The sequence below is a fragment of the Chanodichthys erythropterus genome, chromosome 5 (assembly GCF_024489055.1).
Source record: "Chanodichthys erythropterus isolate Z2021 chromosome 5, ASM2448905v1, whole genome shotgun sequence".
Taxonomy (NCBI): Eukaryota; Metazoa; Chordata; class Actinopteri; order Cypriniformes; family Xenocyprididae; genus Chanodichthys; species Chanodichthys erythropterus.
This window is the reverse complement of record NC_090225.1, coordinates 16,925,142-16,940,338: the sequence shown is the minus strand read 5'-3', so window position 1 is coordinate 16,940,338 and position 15,197 is coordinate 16,925,142.

Genomic DNA, 15,197 nt, shown 5'->3' with positions numbered 1-15,197 from the left:
CATACTTGAGTAAAAGTATAGATATCTTACCAGAAAATGACTTTGGTAGAAGTTAAAGTTGCTGTTTAGAATGTTACTTGAGTACAAGTTTTAAAGTATGTAATATTTTTTGTACTTAAGTACGAAAAGTTTTTTTTTTTATATATATTAAACATACTTAAGTATTGAAAGTAAAAGTACAAGTAAATGTAAAATACAAAAGGAGCAAATAAATATTATTAAAAATTGTTCTATACACAGTATTGTGTTCAGTTTTAACTCTCTTACATTTTGTTTCTTTAAATAAAAAATGGCTAAATGTTCATTGTAATTTTTATACATAAAAATACTAATATATTAATTATACATTGATTGTTCATGTTAATTCATAGTGCATTATAACTAATGTAAGAGTCAACTTTAAAATGTTAAAATGTAAATGTTGAAATTAAAAATGAACAATACTTTTATTAACCTTATTTAATGTTACAAATGTACTCTTATTGTAAAATGTTACTATGTCATATAAATCCAAACAGTCATTCTTAAAAATTACCATCTTTACACACAAAGGCCCTCCACAGGTCAAAGTTTGAACTAATTGTTATATACTATTGAACTAGCATATTGCATATAAAAATTAGTTCAAAACTTTGACCTGTGGAGGGCAGTAATACGCTTAGCATTGTCTACACTGCTGGAATTCAAATAGAGGAGGATAAGAAGAAGAGAGCTAGTTCAAGATGAGCATTTATGGCTAAAACTTATAAGATTTTCAATTTTTTTCATAAAATGAGCGATGGTTTCACTAGATAAGACCGTTATTTCTCATCTGGGATCATGTAGAGCTCTTTGAAGCTGCAGTGAAACTAATTTTGACCTTCAACTGTTTGGTGCCCATTGAAGTCTACTTTAAGGAGAATAATCCTGGAATGTTTTCAACAAAAACCTTCATTTCTTTTCGACTGAAGAAAGAAAGATATGAACATCTTGGATGACATGGGGGTGAGTAAATTATCAGGAAAAGTTTATTTAAAAGTGGACTAATCCTTTAATGTTAGCGTCCTCTCAGCCTAAACGGCAAACATACTGTTCTCCACTAATGCAGCATCTAGTCAACAAACTAATTACTTTATAGTGATATGAGAACATGTACTGTAGTGTACACTGTATAACATACCGTTTTGTTGTCCGTTTTAAATCGTTTTTGAAGTGACCAGCTCTGTGCAGCGTGCAGCCTCACATCACGTGTCAAAACAAACTATAGGAGACATCAGGAATAGTTTTTATTTCGCCTCTAGAGGCCGCTCATAATGTCTCGTAATGACAGCGCACTCTTCTCAGCCGCTCCAGCAACGGACGCAGCCCGGAAAATGAAATCAACCGCGGTTGTGCGATCAATGGACTATATGCACGGGTTACTTCCTGGTTGTAGTTAAGCCAGCTCGAGCACTTCCGGTGAACTGAGCTGTTCATTCTGTAGTCGTTGTACATCGACAGAAAACCATCTATGGTTGACTTTTTAATGTTGTATTTATATTTTAATGTAGTTATCACATTTACCTAATTTGCCAATAAACCAGTTTTATTGATTGCAATAAAGACGAAGCTATTGGGACTGTTTAAAAATGCCTTGTCTGTAATTAGACACGCACACACATTTTTTCCCAGCACTTCAAATGTTATTTTTAATGTGATGACCACAAACATTATTTGTTCATCCTTCTGAGATTGTCCCCATTGTAAAACCGAACGTTTAAAAATATAGGAAATTTAACATTTGATAGAAAACACTTATCTAAAAATAAAAAAGACAGTAATTAGCATTTATTTGCGCACATATCAGCCATTTCCTCTAAACGTTTTTCACTTCGTTTTTGACTAAATATTAAACATTAAAAAAATAACTAGGTTTAAAATACATTTTGTCAATGTGAAGTATGAAATACTCACAAAATCTTATGAAAAACAATAACTTTTATTGTGAATTACACAGAAAGCAAGCACCGTGCTCTCCCTTTGTAATCACAGCAGCTGTCAGTCAGTGCAGTGCAAGATCAATGATTTCAGCACACTTGTGAAAACACACATTTATTTAATTAATCTAACTAAAGTGCACAATAAATATTTAATTTTTGAAGATTTTTTTCCACATAAAAGTTTGAAAACTAATGGTCGAATTGAATTTAGCCGAGGAGGAACATTGAGGTACGTCTTTATTTATTTATTTTTTATGCTGTCTTGCGTTTGAATAACTAAATTAATGCTATGCCACACTATTTAAGTGACTATATTCTGATTATAAACTAAGTATTACACTACTGATGCTCAACACACCAGCAAATGACATCTCACTGGAAGTTTTCGAGCTGGCTTATATTAATGCGGAAGTTCTAAAGAACGCTCCGTGCATATAGTCCATTGTTTGCACATGCTTGCTTGCAGTCTGTGTTCTTCCGACTTTATTTAGTAGTAAGTAACGAAAATGCTTTGGGAAAATGTATCGGAGTAAAAGCATACAATTTATTTAGGAAATGTAGTGGAGTAAAAGTAAAAGTTGATGTAAGTAATGTAGCCTACAGATTCTCCCAAAAAATACTTAAGTACTGTAACAAAGTATTATTACTTCGTTACATTACACCACTGTGAAAATCAGACAAATTCCTCATTAAGAATAGGCTTTTTGCGGTGCAGTAAATCAAGTTATAGTTTTGTAGTAGTATTAAAGGGTTAGTTCACCCAAAAATGGAAATCTGTCCACACTGTAAGCCCTTTGTTTATCTTTGGAACACAAATTAAGATATTTTTGATGAAACAGACACCATAGACAGCAATTTAACCACCACTTTCAAGGTCCAGAAAGGTAGGCTTACTAGGCTACTAAAGACATCGTTAAAATAGTCAACGTGACTGCAGTGCAGTGGTTCAACCTTAAATTTATGTAGCGACGAAAATACTTTTTGTTCACAAAAACAAAACAAAAACCTCTCGGATTTCATCAAAAATATATTAATTTGTGTTCCAAAAATTAATGAAGGTCTTCATGTGGAACGACATGAGGGTGAGTAATTAATGACAGAATTTTAATTTTTGGGTGAACTAAGATAAACTAAGATAACACCTTTAAGATAAAACACCTTTCATGCCATTTATCATACATAATTATAATTTCTATTTACATAATGTTTTGAGTTATGAGTATAGAGTGACAGGAATGCAGGGAGGAAAGGGACTGGGACATGCAGAACAGATCCAAATGCTCAGACATGACATATTTTAAATATTACATTCAAACAAAGGATAACATAGATTTAGCTCTTCTGCAGTCACACACTTAACTGCTGGAGTGGAACAAGGATTTTTGCTGAAGCACAGTGTTTAAATCTGCACAGGATGCTTTGTGTTGCTTTGTGTACCTGTATCATAAAGCCATGGCCTAGGAGACTGCTGCATGAATAGAGAGCTCAAATGTTTCAAAATGTCCAGCAGAAATAGGCCAGAGCTATTGAACTCAATGACAGACACTTCAACAGACAAAGATAATCCATTTAGCTTGAGTACTGCAACTGGGAAAACATTACAGGGGTCATCAATTACCAGACCGCTGCCTTGGGACTATTAGGCACTTTAGTATCACATCACCATAAGAGACGGTGTTTCCTATCATTCATATCAAGCCACAGGGAATTATCCTAAACTACAAAAACACCCTATATGCCTTGTCCAAGAACAAGCTGAGCAGCAGAAGATGAGTTGTGAAAGTAAAAAAAAAACAAAGGCAGAAAGGGTTTCTGATTATCAAGAAAGTGTGTACCATTCCCCTGACCCCATTTTTTTGCCGTTTACAGTAGGGATGGGCATTTTTCCAAAATATTGTATTCAAAATTTCAAATAGTTGGGCTCATAAAAAAACAAATATTTGAATATTCATTTATTTAAATGACGTTTAATGAGAAAGACATTATTTTTTAATTATCAAGTTTTTGACACCATTTCTGAACAAGCTTACAATTAGGCAATATACACAACAAGCTTACGTTCTTTAAGCAGAAAACATATGTGTAAACAAAAAATATAAAAAAACAAAAGCATTTAAGATCAAGCAGAGCGAACGGAAAAAAAAAACGCTAATTAAGCAGACTCTGCCAATTATTGTACAGAATGTAGGCTACATACATTTTAGACATGTGTCGATATTTTGTAATACGATAATGAATATGCACAATATTGTTATCACGGGCACTTCAAAATACCATGAATATTTATTTATTACAAATTACAAAATTTTTGTAATACATTTTAAGAATACTTTCCCCATCAACCGTATTATAAAATGCACAAATGCACGTAAAATTAGCAGAAATGCAGCAGTTACCCTGGAAACAAAGCAGCTGCACTACTGAACAGTATTTAAAATGCTTCAAACAGCCATTCAGTTTTTTGTTTTGCAATATTGTTCATCACAGCACCAAATACTTAATACTTAAAGCCTTAATAGGCTATTTATTTTCAAACTTAAACATTTATATATTTTAATCTGCCCTACAACATGCCCTTTAATGATTGAAAATGTTCTGATTATTTGTTAGGCTATTGTTCAGTAAAACTTAGTGACATAAGGCTTCATTAATTAACATGTTAATTCATTATTACCAAACTAACAATGAAAAATATTTATAAGGAATTTATTAATCTTAGTTAATGTAAATTTCTTAATGTTAATGCTTAATAACATTACTAACATCAAAAGTTGTAACTATTATTTAATGGACCTGAGCTAAAACTAACAATGATCAGTTGTATTTTTTAACTAACATTAAAAAAAATAATACCTTCTGTAACAAATGTAGCTATTGCTCATTCTTAATCTAAGTTAATGCATTAACTAAAGTTAAATAATGAGACCTTATTGTAAAGTGTTATCTGTTGTTCATTAATTCTTTTGCATTTTAATCTGTTTGAAACATTTTACTTTATTTTGTGTGTGTGTGTGTGTGTGTGTGTGTGTGTGTGTGTGTGTGTGTGTGTGTGTGTGTGTGTGTGTGTGTGTGTGTGTGTGTATTGCGTTATAATATTTAAAGGGTTAGTTCACCCAAAAATTAAAATAATGTAATTTATTACTCACCCTCATGCCATTCCACAACCTTCGTTAATCTTCGGAACACAAATTAAGATATTTTTGTTGAAATCCGATGGCTCAGTGAGGCCTCCATAGCCAGCAATGACATTTCTTCTCTCAAGATCCATTAATGTACTAAAACATATTAAAATCAGTTCATGTGAGTACAGTGCCCGTAGGCAGGGGGGGTTCGGGTGGTTCGAGCAAACCCCCCCTCACTGCCAAAGGTCCAGAATTTAAGTCAGGGTTTGTTTGTTTTTTTTTTTGATTATTGTCATCATTATTTTAATCAATGCTTGTAACAAATATTCTAGGTTGCTGTTTCAAATTAATATGATACATTATTGTTAACACGCTCCACAGCGCCACCCAGTGCATTTAGTTATAACTGTGAGTTTTGTGCAGTGCATGGGATTTATAATCGATTCACTGCATTTATGGCCAGCAAAGCAACATAGTAAAATTCCAATAGTATTTTAATTTTTCGAATAATAATTACAGATCAAATATTTGACTATTCGTGCACACCTCTAGTTTACAGGCATAGAGCTGTTAAAGAGACAGGTGTGATTTCAGGACACTTATTTTAGTTATATCTGTAGGGACATTTTATGCATTTATTTTTAAATATTGTAAGTTTCAAATTGTTTCAAATGGTAACATTTTACTGTACATAAAAATGGATTATCGACCATCACAAATTATTGAAGACAGCCAATTTGAGAAGAGTTCTTGGAGTATAGAAAAATAATGGGAGGTCAGCATGTGTAACTTGTGGAAAAAAGGGGGATGAAGGAAAGGAGACAAAATGAAATCATATCAGGCCTCTAATGTGATCTGACCATGAAAGCAGTACAATCCTGCTCATATTTCTGCTCCTATCCTCTATCTGTGTTCAATATACATTTTTAATATTTTTACTTGTGCAGATTGCAACCATGTATTTCTCATTTATCATATGAGAATATTTAAACATGTCATGCTTTCATATTATGTTCTTTGTACACTCTCTCCATCTCATTGGTCTGCCTCTCCTCTTTTAAAAGAAAACTTTTCCACTCATAATTGAATTTATGTTCTAAAAAACACTAAGTACCCTACATGCACTTTCACTACTCTTTTCCTAAAATCTCTTCATCCTCAAAGTTGCTTTTCTCTCTCTCTCTCTCTCTCTCTCTGTGTCTCTGTCTCCTCAGAGTTGTGCTAGTTCTGTCAGGTCTGTGAATCTCTGTGCCTACAAGCCTGACAGCCCATCCTCTCCGCAAGATCACTATTAAGATTATTATCCCAACCAATATAATTATTTATTGAAGTACAATAAGCAGCTACTGTCAGTCAGTTTGATTTTATCAACAAGAATTTCTAATAAAGACATGGCAAAGGCTCTTTGAACAGTCTAAAAAGGCAAGAAACACAAGAAATAACTTTTACTGCAGGCAAATCCTGAAGGGCTGCTAACAGTTTACCATTTAAGCTTTTAAATAAAGGACAGCGAAACTTCACAAGAAACTAAAAGAGATGAAGCCATTTAGAAAGAGTATAGTAAAGAATATATACGAAAGCGCTATTGCTATTCTTTAACTTGCTAAAAAGTGTGGCTCACAACATCAGACATCTGAGACACGTCTGCCCCCTGCTGACAGTTTTTGAGATCATAGAGCATTCGTGAAAGCTGAGCTCACAAATAAACAAAATTAAAAATTGAGACTATCTCCACACTGACTTTAGTTTATAAGAGTTTCAGAATCAGAAAAGCACATCATTTTATCTCATCATATGGACAAATATTCATCTATTATATGGCCACATTATACTGCACTGCATTGAAGTATACATCTGATTACTGCCCTCTATTGGTAAACATTAAAATATATCTTAAAAATACTTAGGCTCACCAAATTCTTGACATTAGTATTTTTTCTTTGAAACACCATATAAACTACAAAACATTCATGAATGGGACACACATCCACATATACACATGCAACCAGGGAAATAGAACTATTTTAAGCTAGACGAACAACTGAATTGATTCCTTGAATAAGAAAGAAAATTATGCATCTTACTGTAAGAGTATTTTGCAAATATAGCCTAACCATCATCCAGTAAGTATCAATATCAATATCATATCTCTTATTCTTTCATCTGTCTCTGCCACTCTTTTTCTCTTCACCTGGCCCTCTCTCTCCAGCACTCCCCATCCATAGTTTAATGATGAGCGTTTGCTTGCAGTGCCTGGTGAGATGCTCCGTCTACTGAAAGTAATTTATGTAACCAATCAAGCGCTCATTTGTCAACCATCACTCTTCATTTCAGTGACTGCAGGACACCAGTGCTGTGGTCTCTGGGGTGTTGACATATGTTGTTTTGTTATTTTGATTGCAATTAGCAGATGTGTCTGAGTAATAAGGGACGGTGGAACAGGGCCATGGCAATATGGTCACCTCAGTGAATGAGTGAGAGAGAGAATGAGAGAGAGGGACAGCTACATAGCCTGATTGTTCATTATACTACACTGATACACAACTGTATGAGAGCTCATTCTGTATTTAAGTCATTTCTGCATCACTGGGTTTACTAAACAGAATTGCAAAAATTATTGTTTTCAAACAAGTGGTTCCCATATCTGCCATGATCAGTTGGACAAACAGTTAATGCACGTCATTAGTTAAGCTAATGTTGATATGTGGGAGTGGTCAGATGTTCTTCAAACAAACAAACAAACATGATAATGTAGGCTAATAATGTAATGCAAGTAATGTTTATAGTACCAAAGAGAAATCACCCTACAGATGGTAACTTTGTTGCTGCCTCTGCATATTAATATATGCATATAAGCTTATACAGAATAAATTATTTGACACCAAAACAGTAGCTTTCAAGAGATTATCAGTAGTACACAAATCTATTCAAACACATATGTCACAACCTTATAGGAATGTACAACATTTATTTTTCTTCTTTTGCCTTTGCTGCAGTTCTAGAGATGTTTTTGTGTATCAGTCACATGACTAAAAACAGTGTAATATAGTGCAGTGCATATTTAATATGACACCTTTATAGGCCCAAGTCTAATTCGGCACAACAGAGTTTCTGAATGAATCACTAAATGTTTTTGAATGAAATCAGCAAATCGGTTGAGTGAATGATTCAAATTATTCACTGATCACTTGTGTGACAAAATAAGTATGTCCGAATTCACAGTAGTAGCCAGATGACCTACTACTACACTTTACTATCCAATGAAGCCACGGGAGAGGATTTATGAATAGGCTTGTTCGACTTCATGCGGTGCCGCAAAGATCGTCTGTCACCTGACAAAAGCAATGCATTCTGGTTAGAAAATTTGTCTGACTTTGACCGGCGCTCTAGCCGCCTTACGATCACATGTGCCATCAAAGTACTGTGAGAGCAAAACGAGACCAGCCGCCTAGGTCAGGCGCTGCAGTTGCTCAAAATCGGCTGCGAAAGCCTTGATGACGACACACTTTATTCTCACTGGTCAGATTATGTGATGACAAAGATGACATGTTTTTTCTTAGTTTTTCCTGTATTTAACCAGTTTTGATATTGAATATCTGGAATTCAAACAAAACACACAAAACATTAAAAAAAAATTAAGATTATGCCATCTAGTAAATATATATTCTTATTTCAATAGCATCCACTTCTTTGGCTACAATCAGTGCAAAAATTGCAAAGTCTGCCATGAATGACATTGGTTCAGCACAATACAGAAAGCACGAAGTGTACGACCTGACGGCCTTCTCTGTAATCCTCCCCCCACCTGCAACCAGCAGATCTCGCCAGCCGGTGGCAGGCTAGTGTAGTTCATCTTGAACAAGCCTAATAGCAGTGAAGCGAACAAATGATTCAAATCATTCGGCTTGTTGCCACCTGCTGGTGTACCAGAAATCATCACCGACTATTTCATAACAAATCAGGCAATCTTCAATCTTTAAAACCCAGTTGTAAGTGTCCGAAATGGGTCAAAGTCATCTTGGACCAAAATGAACTGTTCTTTTTTTTGTTCGTTTTTTGTTTGTTTTTTTGGAGTGGAATATTGCAGCATATATTATATAATCCTCCAATATTTACAACAGCATCTGTTCTCTTCTCTAATGACGTGTTCACTAGTGCAAGAGCGGGATAACCTGTTGCTCACATGAGGTCGCATTGTAGCAATAGAAAACCACAACGATTCAAAGAGCTAATCAATTCCTGATGGACAAAAAGTTAATCCCTACATTTTTTCTTGTTCAAGAATTTGTTTCACTTGGATATATACATCACAATAGGGTAGAAAGACTATCACAACTTCCGTTCCATGCCGATTTTAAACTGAATGGGTCGAGTACTGTCCCTCCATCCCTCTCTCCCTTCCTCTCTGCCTCACTGCCTTCCTATTAGCCAGCCCATATTCCACATCAAAGGCACAGATGCCAATAACCTCACTCTGCCCCCTAAATGCTAAATTATTATTATTAAAGTGTGATTGACGGGCCTGCTTATTAATTATAATCTTGTGCACATATGCAGGGTGATGGCAGGAGTGGAAGCGGCTTTGTGTGCCAAGGCACCTCCACACAGAAGCTAATTTGCTCTGACACACTATCAAAGCATGCTCGTCAGAACTCCCATGGTGGCTCCTATGGGCCACACTCACATTTTAAGGGGCACACGGTGCAAGGAAGAGAGAGCATCGCATCACACACACACACAGGTTTTACACAGGACCGACAGAAGCACAAAAGTCAAAGACGGAATGCTTTGTCAGATAGCAATTTTTTTTTGCTCTGCAAAACACTTGAAAACATAAACCACTTAAACCTATAAGGGAATAAAATACTTCCAAAAATCATTTACAGTACTTGACATTTTCCTGTGAAAATATCAAATCATCCTTAAAAAGATCATTTTAAAAAATGTATTAAAATTTTATCTTCAATCTATCAAAATGTGATACAAGGTATTAAGACTTGTTTTCAGAGACAATATCTTGACCTACATTTATTTTACTTTGCATAAATCTCATTAATTTGTTTTACATTTATTTAAAAAAAAAAAAAAAAAAAACAGTGACGCAAGAACAGCAAATGAAAAATAGTTGAAAAAAGTGGAGTTTTTAAAATTTATTTATTCATTCAATATTCTTTTGTTCTGGTGGTGCATTTCCACTGCCCTTACAGTTTTAATCTCCTCATCATTTTCTTCTTCTTCGTTTCTTTTCTTAACACATACTGCACGTTGTCAAGTGATGAAACTGGAAGTATACTATATAGTGTTTATCACCAGCACAGAGGATCAAGACAGTTTGAAAACAGAGAGAAGGCAATGACTCACTAATGCAATTTGTAAAGATGCTTTGTAATACACTTAAGACATTCACATAAACTTTACCTGCTGGGCTTTTATAGCTGTAAGGAATCAGGGATGCTGTTAGTGTGAGATAAATGTCAGAGCAATTCATACTGTCTCCATTAGGAAGGAAGATGAGAAAGGACAATTTCCCGAGGGGATGGGAATGTAACTCTTTTCCATGTATCACTCACATTAAATTTTTCCAAGAAATGTATCAACATTTACCAATAAATAAATGAAAACATACAAATTACCCTTAATTTGTAATGTTTGTATCATAATCTGTCACATATAAAAATGTGTAATTAAATTTTGAATAAATTCACTTTGTTTTGTTTTTTTGCTGATTTGTGTGATAAAATAACCAACAAAATGTGTTTTGTCATTCACTACCTATTTTACCATTCCAAGAAAGTACAGGTTTCCTAATATCTGTCCAGTAGGGGGCACTAAAACATCATGCATGTCAATGGACAGGTAAACAATTCATCCCTATAAGGTTGGTCACAAACTCACTCAGGATATATTTGTCATCATTGTTTGCGAGACTTACACTAAAACACAACAAAGCAGTATCGCACATCATCATGGATGTAGGCTATATGGTAAACGTCTTCCTTTAAAGTTTAATAAACCACTCCACACTGCCTCCTGAAACAATTATTGCTATTAAGCGAGTCTTCAGATGGACATTTAATACCTGTGAGTTATGCAGCCATATTGTATGTAACTGTTATGACGAAAGATGACTTATACAAAACCGCAAAATCATTAAATCAAACCTCGCACAAATGGACACACGCAGGCACTTTAAAACACAGCTTGCACTCAGACGCAAAGCTGAAATGGCAGAGATGAGTAGCTGGAATATAAAGAGCGGCTCACTGGTGGCAGGACCTGCAGCCGTGATGGGCGCTGAATGACTCCTTTAATGGGTGAAAAAGACTTAGGAGATTAAATAGAGGCCCTCTGATGCAACTCAATTCAATTTGTCAGTATGCCTATTCATTTGGCAGACCAGACCCCGCTCTATAATTTCTCCATCTCAACGCTCTCATCCTAGACGGACGAGCGGCGCGGACGTCTCGTGCTGGGTTTTTACCAAGACATTCATCAGAGAGCCAGCAAACTACCAGCACTTATATGACGGCAGAGCCCCGGTCAGAGTTCAGTTTCATTATGCCTGTATGTATATTTCAAATAAAGTAAAACACATCTGCTTTCTAGAGCAGCATCTGCACTCTTGCAAATGGAGTTCAAATTGCCTGAAATGAGGGAAAAAGTGAGCAGAGAGAACAAAGAAGGAAAAAACATGAAGATTTCATCCCCCCCGGAAAAATGACTAATAGCTGTTTCTGCCGGAGACTGTACAATCTTGTCGGACTATTCGAAAATGAGAGGCTGCCTAATTTGCCAGTGCATTTTTCTCTCCATTGTCCTCTCCTTTTCCACTTTTTCTCCCTTTCTCCGCTCCTCCGCGGCCCCCTAAAGCAGTCTTCCCCCCTCGTTCTCTCTTTCTCTAAATGCAAAGATGTACCCAAGGGCAGCGTGTGGATCCTGGTCAATCACAGCGAGCAGATCTGCATATTCAGTGAGTCATAAATCTTCTATTAGCTGCACCACTCTGACTGACTCCTGACCCTTATTTCTCCAGAATGGAGGGGGGTCTCGGGTAGACAAGGGCATGCTAACAGCTTCCCTCCCATCTCCTTCTGAATGACACCCTGGCTTCACACCATTCACACGTTCCACTTGCCTACAAACACATCCCATCATCCCTGAGACCATCTGATGAGGCACATCGGCACACTTCCGCACCCTCAAGGGCTAAATGCTCATTCGTTGGTAGGCTACAAGTCCACGATGTAATGAGCGAGAAAAAGCTGATCATTTTTCTTTCACAACAGCTCGAGAGCGGAGGATGGAAAACTGTGCGTGCTGTACTTCTGAAAACTACGGAGAGCATGGGAGAAGGATGAAACGGACGGAGAGGAAGCGAGGGGTGCGTTAGATGGAGGAACAGAACAAGGCTGAGAAATAACTGGAGGTGGAAGAGATAGAGATAGAGAGAGAGAGAGGGAGGGAGGGAGGGAGAGTGCTCCTTGATCAGAATGTATAGAGGTGGAAGTTTCTGGAGACCCTCATAAATTGCTGGCGGAGGTGTAGGCCTCTAACACTTTAACAAGTTGCTGTGCCAGCCGTCAGCGCAGCGTTTAACAGTAGGCAAAAGCCTGTGTGACAGCCCCACACCTCATTCATTATTTAAAAAGACCTGCATGCAGCACACAGCAACGCATCCGCCAGCTGCAGTGCTTTCTCTTAACGATCCCTCCGGTCCGGTGAGAGAAAGAAAAAAATGAGAGACTAACAGAGAGAGTGAGGCTAAGAGCTCACTGCAAAGTTGGACAGAGACAACCACATTTACAGTTTTTCCTCAATCACTTTGGCTCAATTCTTGAATGAGATTTTTTTCTCAAGCAATAAGTTATCTGAACAATTATTTTCTTGTTCACACAGATTTGATTTTTATTCATTTAAACACATTTGGACAAAAGACTAAGTACAATTGTCAACAAATTACACAATAACTAAAACTGATGAGTTGATTCTCAGTGGAGATCTCATACTCTTTACAACTTCTATACACTCTTTCATCGTGTGAACCATCACAATGATCCATTCAAAAATTGTCAGACATTTTTTTTTTTTTTACATGCAACACATTTCTTAAATCAATAAATGTACTGTATACATACAAATGTGTATATTGTTTTTCTGTGTACTATACTGTATTCACTATAATTCCCTGTAATTTTTTACCTACTGATGAAAACTGTATTTAAAAAGCTCAGTGTGATAAACAATAACATTCAGCAAAAAAAATTGGAACTAAAATAACATTTCTATATAACAAACATTTGACTGCCATAGTAAAAAAAAAAAAAAAAAAACATCTAAACATTTTGACTGGTATGGCTCACATAATGACAAAAATAAATAAATAAAATATCCAAATATCCAAAAACCACTAGGCCAGTGTTATATATTTTGTTCAGTTGAGTACTTACAATATACCAAATGTTTCCAACTATTTGTAAATCGTGACAAAATTGCAATTTTAACCAAGGCTCCAGGACATGTGAGGAGTCGCCGGTCAATTGCGTCATACCCGCGTTACCCTTGGTTTCCGGTTTTACCACGGAAACATCAAAGACGATTTAATATATTACATGTTTTAATAGACAAGGAAACAACTGTTTTGATATATTTATAGACAGAAAACGAATTGTTGTTATATAGCTCAACACGTTTAGTCTTATTGTTTAAATCTAATTTTCTTGATTTTTTGCGAGTACCATGCATTACCATGCCTCAGAGAAAAACACTATTTTGTCAAGTAGCTAACAAAGCATAGTCAAATGCAGCTTTATTTTTTTGTAACAGTAATACAGCATTTTCTCCATCATACAATATGTTTAAAAATTAATTGCATGCCATTTAGCCAACCAGCATTTATTAATATGATATTCTAAAATCGATCTTGCTTACTGCAGTGTGTGCATCAAGTGTCTCACAGCAGCCACCGAGCGTAACGTTATAACATAATTTTCAACACAATCAAATGTATCTAATATGATAAACAGAGCTCATACTCATGACCGGAGAAGTGGAAGTGGTGCCGGCGACTGTGGCATAATAAAAGTTCTGCTGCTCGTGAGGCATGTATTGTGCAACTGCTCCAGCGGCCTCGTTCAGCTCCCACAACACTCGGTCCTGCTCTGCTTCATATACAGTAATGTTAATAATTGCATCCATGAACATGATTTCTTCCCGAGTCCTATCCCAATTAGTTTCCACCAGCCGTTGAGGTGAAGATCACATGTCCCAAGATTCCACGCTCAAACTTGGCATCATCAAGCTACGCCTTTGTTTTGAATAGGCCTCTAGTAACCTCTAGCAGACAGAAATATTACATACTGCACCTTTAATTAAATGTTTAGGGTGCAATCCAGTTGTGATGTGCTATAAAACAGGTGTGAGAATTGCACTTACAGTTTAAAGAATGTTAAGACTCTTTCAAAAAATAAGCCAAAGCAATTGACAAAGGCTGTAAAAGTGATTGTGAATCCTCTAAATGATCAGTCTGTGTGTGTATGGAATACAGGAGTCACTCCTGGTGTGGTAGTTGACATATATTAGTTAGGGTTAACTATGCATAACCATAGCAATGATTTGGATTCGGTATGTTTTGATGAATTATATGTTGCGAAGATATATAGATGATGGATGGATGGATGGATGGATAGATATATAGATAGATACATAGATAGAATACATTACCTATGTCTGTAATTTCTCTATAACCAAACTCTGTGCATAAAACTGGGATTAAGCACTCAGAAAAGTAGTGAAAACTGTATTTAGTTATAGTGTGTACGTGGCCAGAGAGAAAGAGAGAGGTGAGGAGGATGAATTGTGTGGTGGGAAAGATGGGAAAGAAAGGGAAAAAACTAGGAACAATGAAAGAATGAAGTGTTAGGTGGAAAAAAGGAGGAAAATGTGGGATGAAACTAGGAACAGACAAGATAGATGAGACAAGTGGGGAAGGAAAGGAAGAGAGAGAGAGAGAGAGAGAGAGAGAGATTTGCATGCCTGAATCAGCAGCACTCACACATCTGGTCATAGCCCATAATAATGACATCCAAGTTTCACATTACCACATTCATAATGTTTGCAT